The sequence below is a fragment of the Equus asinus genome, unplaced genomic scaffold (assembly GCF_041296235.1).
Source record: "Equus asinus isolate D_3611 breed Donkey unplaced genomic scaffold, EquAss-T2T_v2 contig_1, whole genome shotgun sequence".
In the NCBI taxonomy this organism is placed as follows: Eukaryota; Metazoa; Chordata; class Mammalia; order Perissodactyla; family Equidae; genus Equus; species Equus asinus.
In genome coordinates this window covers 1,217,143-1,224,363 of record NW_027224738.1, presented here as the reverse complement: position 1 = coordinate 1,224,363, position 7,221 = coordinate 1,217,143, and the positions used below count along the sequence as shown (strand labels likewise).

The 7,221-nt window shown below is 48.8% G+C and overlaps 1 long non-coding RNA gene across 1 annotated transcript in view; it reads left to right on the top strand.

The window, feature by feature from the left end:
• Window positions 1–4,012: 4,012 nt before the first annotated feature.
• LOC139042829 (uncharacterized) overlaps window positions 4,013–7,221 on the top strand; it is a 54,638-nt gene continuing 51,429 nt past the window's right edge. Inside the window, exon 1 of the long non-coding RNA XR_011499978.1 lies at window positions 4,013–4,200. This is a non-coding gene — a long non-coding RNA (uncharacterized lncRNA). The remainder of the gene's footprint in view (window positions 4,201–7,221) is intronic.

Below are 7,221 nucleotides of genomic sequence, written 5' to 3'. Positions count from 1 at the left end.
TATCAAAGAATCAGGCTCTAAGAAGAAGGCCGGTGGAGCTGACCAGCCAAGTAATTTTCTTTCAGCAGACGAGTACTGTTTTTTATAATACCTTATGGACTCTGAATCCCAAGTTCAAGCTGCTGAGTTGCTTACCCGGGTACTTTTCCAGTTCTTGAAGTTTGGACTCATTGATATCTGTGGCTATGACTTGGGCACCTTCTCTTGCAAAAGCCTGGAAGACAACACACAAATGAATCCTTTGTTTACTTGGTTAAGCTGCTCTCATGAATAGAAAATCCTTTAGCCTTTTCTCCCTTTATCTTATTTTCATTGTTTTCCTTATACATGGGTGGAATTTCAAACTATCTAGTCTCACTTAGCACTTCCCATTGTTATTTTTATCATTAATTAGTACAACATGACATACATTGTGCTTGTCATCTGACTTTGTCCCTTTTAGTAACATCAAATACAATCGTGTTTTTAAAAAACTAGGATTCTGTTATTAACACCTCTCAAAATACTACTATTCTGTGATTTGACAGCCTTTATTCCATTTCTGAGCAGGTGACTAAACCCCAAATAATGAGAAAAATGGGTTATTTCAACACTTTTCCTCCTAAGAGTATACTAGTGTTTTCACAAATATCAAACTAATCCTACCGTTACAGTTAAGCTGCATTATTAGCTCAAGTGAGGACTATAATGTGCAAGAAGCTGCTATAAATTACAAGGTAAAGGTAACCTGATAGTCTTAGAACTCTGGAGTCCTATGTCTGAACTGAGGTGATTTCAGAGGGCTATGTACTCCTTTAGGCCCGCTGTAACAAATTTATTACAGTGCAGAGAAACTGAGGCAAAGAAATAAGTTCTCAGCGTCAAAAGTTATGAGACATCACATAATAAATATGTGAGGTAAGCCTTGCTTCATCTGCCTGGGATCAAGAGTAGCAACTTTTATTTTTGTAACTTAAGACAACAGAAGCACAAAAGCCAATAAAAAAAAGAAGTAGAGCAGAATTAAACAGCCATGGGATCTGTCCACGTGATTCAACACCTCCAAAGGCAGGAAGCAAACAGAGATAGTAACTTACTATGGCAGTGGCCCGGCCGATCCCCTGAGCAGCAGCTGTCAGGACGATGACCTTCCCATCAAGTCGACCCATAACGGAACCTGCGGTTTAATCTACAGACACGTGTATTTAATGGCATGCACTGTAGACATGGTCCTATGCAGTAACATCTAGAATGAATGGTTCAATGTACTCCTTTAAGAACCTGAAGATGGCACCTCAGCACAAATATTCCCACCATGAGAATTCTCCAAGAGCGCCCACTCTAGATACCTAGCTTTGTACATCAAAACCATTTGGCACAGCCCACTCAACTGATACTCAGTAAGAGACAGACATTGGACTTGACCCACCTTTCGGTTTTTTGAGAACCCAATGCTGATCCAGAAGGGGTGGAGTCCTCCCCTCCCCATCCTCCCCGCTGTGCCCGCACGCACTTCTATGCCACTGGGCATGTCCTTCCTGCTTTCTGTCCTGTAAACTTCCGTTGGGTTTGCACCATCAATCATTTCTAGTTTGTTTATTTATATTCTTATTTTTGCAGGGGAAGATTCGCCCTAAGCTAACATTGAACCAGGAGGCTGAAGTGGAGTGCACCAAACTTTAACCACTAAGCCATCAGGGCTGGCTCTCATCTGTGGTTTTTCCTTGTCCCTTGGAAAGATTTCACCATCGGCCTCAGAAAGTCACTGAACAAAAGAACCGGAAAATCAAATCATGTCCAATACCCCCATTTTACAGATGAGGAAACTGATGTGGCCTGGTCCAGGTGAGAGAGACAGACGAAACGCAGGCCTCCCCATAACGCTGCCGATCCTCTTCTCAAGCTTAAGCCGGCGGGAGTTAACGCTTTAACAGCCACAGTCAGTCACTTCTGACAGGCAGGACTGAGACACAGTGACCGGGGGAAAGGTGGCGTGCATCAGGTCTGATCAGTGCCGACTGCAGGGCGCGCGGAACGGCTAGTGCTGAGGTCGGGGTGGCGAGGAGTCAAACGATGATCAAATGAGGTGGTCTTCAAGGAGCCAGGCTCTCTCCCCCATCCTGCTGTTCTCAACGTGTGCCTCTGACCTCGCGCCAAGTCACAACATGGCTGCTATGTCCCAAGGCACCATATCCGCATCCGCGTCAAAAAACACCAAGGGAAGGAGCAAAAGCCAAAGGTCTTTCTACCCAAGAAGGAAGGCCTGCTCAGAACCCCGGCCCACGTTTCACCCGCCAGCCCTAGCAGCCGCGGGGGCCGGCGTGTGGGGGCGCCGTCTTCCCCCCTCAGGATGGGAAAGGCAGGGAAGCGAGCTGGGAGGGCGTTGAGCGAACGCACTCAAGCAGCACGCGCGCACACACACCGCGCCCGAGAAGGCGCAGGCGGCTTCTCCAGCCTGGGCCCCGAAGCCCTTTCCTCCCGAGCCCCACTCCGTCCTCCTCAGCCACGCGCGGCTCCGCCCGCCGGGGGCGCTCACGCGGGCAGGCATCAGGCAAGCGGGGGCGGGAGGGCCGGGGGCGGGGGGGGGCGTCAGGAAGGCGTCGGCGGACGCGCCGGGGGGGGGTGTCAGGCAGGCGGGGGCGGGCGCGCCAGGGGGGCGGGGCGGGGGGCGTCAGGCAGGCGGGGGCGGGCGCGCCGGGGGAGGCGGGGCGCGGGGCGAAGGCCCGAGGTGCAGCTGGGTCCCGCGCGCTCCTTCCCGCGTCCCAGCCGGCGTCGCACCCGGGCCTCCCACCAGCCGGCCCAGCGGGCCTCGTGTCGCCCGGACGCCTGCCGTCCAGCCCTCGGCCGCCCGGGGCCCGCGGCGTCCACGCGCGGACAGGCGGCGGGCGTTCCAGGGGGTGCCCCGCCGTCCCCGCCCCTGCCCGGGCGCTCGCTCCCTCTGCTCCCAGCGCTGCCCCGAGCTGCCGGCGCCCGACTCCGGGACCAGCTCGCCGCTGCCAGAGGCGCTCCGACCGCGGCCGCCCTCGCCAGCCACCAAGAAGCCCAGCCACTCTGAGGCAACGAAATTTTCACTGGTTTTCCCCCTTCTTACACGAGAGGTTCATACTCACTTTAAACTTGGGGAGAGTTGAGATATTTTCAGTATGTACTTTAGGAATGAGAGACTCCAGGAACCTTTACCCACCCCCAGTCCTGAGCGTGCGGATCAAACGCTGTGACTTGAGACCGTGCGCCCCGCGGCTCTGGGCGCCGGGCTCCGGGCGGCCTCCCCGCCTTTCTGGGCCCGGAGTTTGGAGCCGAAGGTTTACTGTTAGGTCAACTGCACTGCCACGCTAAAACAGAGTTTTTGGGAAAATGAGTTGCAAACATAGACTGAAATGGTAAAATCCAATATGAAAAGCAAACTTGATGGCTTTCTTACTGTAAACACTGGAATCAAAGTGTTAATTTTTCATTATCAGAGACAGAGCATTTTCAGGAATTCTGTCTTCGTGAGCCCGGAAGAAAAATGTTCACTTAAAACACTGAAAAATCCTCTCTTCTTTGGTTATTTTGAAAAACTTAAGATACCAGACTTCCAAATGCATCCTTATCCTGATCTAACTGCTAAGATTTCCTGAAATAAGTAACGTGCAGAGCAAAGCAACATCTAAAAATTAAACATCTCCTTTTCCCAGTCCATTTAAAGTTTCATTGAAAAAATACCAGGAAATCTTACTTTAGAGTAGCAGCAGGTGGATGGCGTCCTCCAGGTCACTGCGCGAGCGGCAAACGGAGACCGACCTTCGTGCAGACAAGTCAGGCGCTTAATGATGAATGCTGGGATGTGTAGTTCAGGTTTCTTCCGAGTTTGCTGGTTCTGTTTCCTTGAGTTTTTAAGGATTCGCACATTGGTATACTCAATGTGTGTACGTGCTGCCGTCTAGTGGAGCTCAGGTCGAACTGCTAACTCCGAGTAAACGGTGAAAAGCGGAAAAAGCCCCCGCAGCATGCTCAGGACTGGAAACCACTCCCTTGGCTTTGACCCCTCTCAGTCCCTGTCGTTTGTGTCTACTACGTGCCGTTCTGCGGTGTTCAAGATGGAATGAGGCAGAAGTCGCACGTGGAAGACGGCAGAGCCGCGAAACAGAAGGAGCCCAGGTCACTGAAGATACTAGAGCCTTCTCTCCTGGCCCTTGACATGATTGCTGAGAGGGCAGCACACGTTCTCTCGCGTTGAAGGTATGGTTGTGGTTCTCTTGTGACGTCTCTTCTAACACTAATACACGCTTAGTGGCGGAATGCAGGCGTCCTGACTGCACTGGCGGTGGCGTCAGGGAGCAGGTTGAGCCTCAGTGGGAGTGTGGAGGCTTCAAGGAAAGAACATGCTGGGTAAGAGCAAAAAGCCAAGTCTGGCTGAAGAGAACAGATACACAAGAAGGAAAAGAAAGGACTGGGTCACGTGAGCCCTCTACACTAGGCTTCGTAACTCCAACTTTCTCAGGCAGGTAACTGAGCAGAGTGAGTGTGTAGGTTGTTTGTGCACGTGCTGTTTAAGTGGCTTCACTCAGCACCCACCCAACTCACTTTCACCTGCCTCCTACACTGTAAGGGTGATAAATAAATGACAAGCAGTAGGCTATATTGGAGGATATGAGGAAGCCATTTGGTTTGAAACTAATTTGACCTGACCTTGTTTTTCCAGAAAGGTCTGTTGAGCATGCATTGTACATCTGCTTTAAACGCTTACAATGTACCAAAGATAAGAACAATGCCCTTAAAGATAAGGAGGTAGCTTCCTCCCACATCGGCATCTCCTTTAATATGCATCTCTCCCTAAACTAAGGATTAATTATGGACCTGCTGTGCTCACCGTGTGACCACCCACCTTGTGACCACTGACCTCTGACCTGCTGGGCCAGCAAAGCATCTTGCGATAATTGTAAAAGGGATATTCCTGCCATATATGATGGATGCTCTTTGTTCCAAGACTGTGTATAACCACTCGGTACACCCCACTTCTTTGGTGCCCTTCCTTCCTTGGGGGAGGAAGGCCCCAGGCTAGTCCTCAGACCTGACTCATAATAAATTCACCCCAATTTTGATTTATAGATTGATGTGGATTATTTGTGTCAAGGGGCTGAAAACAAAACTCTCAAATTGCCAGCTTCCTTTGCTGCTAGGGTTGGCCAATGAAATGTGGGCTGGAGTTTCTGAGGAGGCCTTTCTTCTTGGATAGAAAGGCCTTTGGCTTTTGCTCCTTCCTTTTTTGGGGGGGGCGGTCCTGGAACGTGGATATGATGCCTTGGGACCTAGCAGCCATTTTGTGACTTGGTCTGAGGTCAGAGGCACACACTAAGGACAATAGGGAAGAAAAGGAACCTAGTTCCTTGAAGACAGGCTTAAGACAAAATCCCTAAACTAACTCCTCTGGACTTCTTATGTGAGAAAAATAAACTTTAGTCACTTTTCAGGTTTTTCGTTCTTGGAGCTAAGTGTATCCGTAACAGTCACAGTGGTTAAGAACAGACTGTGGAGTCAGAAAGATGCAGGTAAGTCCCACATCTTTCCCTCACCAGCTAAGTGAGTAAGTTACACAGCTGACCAAACCTGTTTCACGTCTGTAAAATGAAGGTAGGCATAGCACCTACCTCAGGGATGTTGTGAGGAGGAAGGACTTGGCATGTACAATATTTGTTACATTTGTACTTAAAAATGTGAATGATTATTAGAAATTCAATTATAATGGATGGTAAAAATTACCCTTAAAGATTTTTTAAAACCCTGCCCTAGTTTCTGCTTGTGTTCACATAAGGTCTTTGGTAAAACTGTCTCTCATTGCCCCACTGTAGCTTCTAACACTGGGTCTAATGACTGTAATCACACGCAGCTGTGCTCCTTGTGTTCCTAACAACATCTTTCCTTTCTTTTTTTTATGCTTTTTTTTTGGTGAGGAAGACTGGCCCTGAGTTAACATGTTACCAATCTTCCTCTTTTTTTTTTTTCTCCCCAAAGCTCCAGTACATAGGTGTATATCTTAGTTGTAGGTCATTCTAGCTCTTCTATGTGAGACACTGCTACAGCATGGCTTGATGAGCGGTGGTAGGTCCACGCTCAGGATCTGAACCAGTGAACCCCACGCCACCAAAGCAGAACATGCGAACTTAACCACTTGGCCATGGGGCCAGCGCCAATACCTTTCCTTTGACTTTTGAGGATTTTGGAATAGACTTTTTATGAATATGAGAGTTCCCTAATCAAGGCCAACTCAGGTACCTCTTTCTCGATGCAGCTGTCTTCAGCCTCCCTTTATTCACAGATCTTCAACAATTATGCTTACTCTACGACCGCCTAAGTCACATGGTATTGCAGATATTTGCTTACCCCTCTGTATAGTCAGTGGACTAAATTTGTTTAAGGTTAGGGACCATATCTTTTTCACCCTTACATTGTGATCAGCTCATATTAAAAGTATGAGTTATTTGTTTTCCAGCTACAACATGAGTCCCACAAAGGCAGTGCCTTTCGGTGCCTAGACCAGTGATCAGCACACAGTAGAAGGTAGTTAAATATTTGAGTATGAATGGCAGGCTCTCAATAAGTTTCCTGAACATGATTCTGCTAGGCTCTCAAGAAAATGTTTCCTATGAACAATACTGTATTTTGTCTTCTCTGGTCCTGACTTGACTTTTCAGATTTTAGTGTTGTCTGACCATCTTATTGCTTTTTAACATTCTCGCAAGTTTCCATTGCTAACTTTCATCATTGTTCCTTCACAATCTTTCATCATGACACTGAAACTCAGGTCATAAGAGTTAAGCAACATTCTGAGGGAGACATCAGCAAGACGGAGGAATACAAAGTCCCGGCTCTTTTTCCCTGACAGAGACACTGTCGTAACAGCAATACATGGACCAAAGTATCTTTGTGAGAACTTCAGAAGCCAGGTAAGAAGTTGCAGTCCCCTGGGTAAGGGCAAAGCTAACAACTTCCACCCTGAAACTAGGCAGAAGAGCCCTTTCATTTTCCCTGCGACCACCTCTCCCCCAAGCCAGCACAGCTCACCCCTGCTTACAGCTCCTCCATCGTGAGGAGCAGGGGAAAGAAAAGAGAGGAAAATTCAGTCACAGTTCCGTCTTTTTGGAGAGCTGCCTGAAGGACTGGTTTCTGTCTCACTTGACCCGAACTGCTGATGGAACTGGCATGGTCTGGCACCAGACAGAGCCTAGCGTGGCTCAGCACCATCAGGAGTAGGTGCCCAAC